Source organism: Haliaeetus leucocephalus, unplaced genomic scaffold (genome assembly GCF_000737465.1).
Source record: "Haliaeetus leucocephalus isolate CR32 unplaced genomic scaffold, Haliaeetus_leucocephalus-4.0 Scaffold722, whole genome shotgun sequence".
Taxonomy (NCBI): domain Eukaryota; kingdom Metazoa; phylum Chordata; class Aves; order Accipitriformes; family Accipitridae; genus Haliaeetus; species Haliaeetus leucocephalus.
In genome coordinates, this window is record NW_010973158.1 from 1804409 (window position 1) to 1805397 (window position 989).

Here is a 989-nt window from a genome sequence, read left to right on the forward strand (position 1 = left end):
CGCGCCCCGCCGCCCCCCGCGCTCCCTCCCCGCCCGCCGACGCGGGATGGCGCCCTCGGTACGAGCAATTAACCCGCCGGGAGCAGGTTGGCGACGTGTTTCCAGAACACGGCGTTTCTCCCTCTCCGAGCGCCCGTGTTCCTGCGGAGCATCGGTCGGTTTTCAATGCGGTGGCTCGTTCCGCCACTCCCCGAACCCCTGTAACGCTAGTTTGCCCAACGACTGTAAAAGGATCTCACGAGTAAGTGCTAGTGCGGAGTTTCAGCACCGGTGGCGACAAACGCGACTAGCTTTCTAGGGGGTTGGGTGTGCTTATTTTGCTAGAGCTACTGTCGAAAGAAATTTCACATCCTTAGACGTAGAACCTAATTCCACTCTAGCAGCGCTTCATAGCGAGAGGTAAGCATGCGGCGTTATCTGGGGAGGTGAGTGCCAGCCCCGGGTCCGACTTCTCCATCTCTGGGGGCAGGCAGCCAGCCCGTCCTGACCACGGGCCGGCTGTTGACTTCTGCAAGCTGATCCTGTTCTTTCGATCCTCGGAGAAGTGCCGGAGCTGCTACGCTCTGGGACCTTCGCCCGCAAATCCTTTCCCAGGCCAGCCAACTATGACAGATTCACCAGAGGAATTACACCTACTACCTCCGGCTCGGGAGGAAAACGAGCACCCGCACCGTTTGGGAAACACTCTTAGCAGAAGCTCGAAACCCGAGAACCTCGATTCAGGAAGGGGGTGTGTGGGTTTTTGCTGTTTTTTTTTCCTCCCCCTCTCTTTTTTTTGGCTATCGGAAATTAACGCGGCGGTTACGAGAGAAAGTCTCGGATTCCGTCCGCCCCCCCGCCGCCGCTCGCTTGCTTCAGGGGACACAAGCGGTCCCGCTGACTGCCCGCGACCCGCTGCCGTGCCCACCTTCCTCCCGCTTCCACATGGGGGCTGGCGATGCCGCGACGCGGCCGCCCGCTCTGGCTGGCCCCGCCGCCCCCCACCCGAG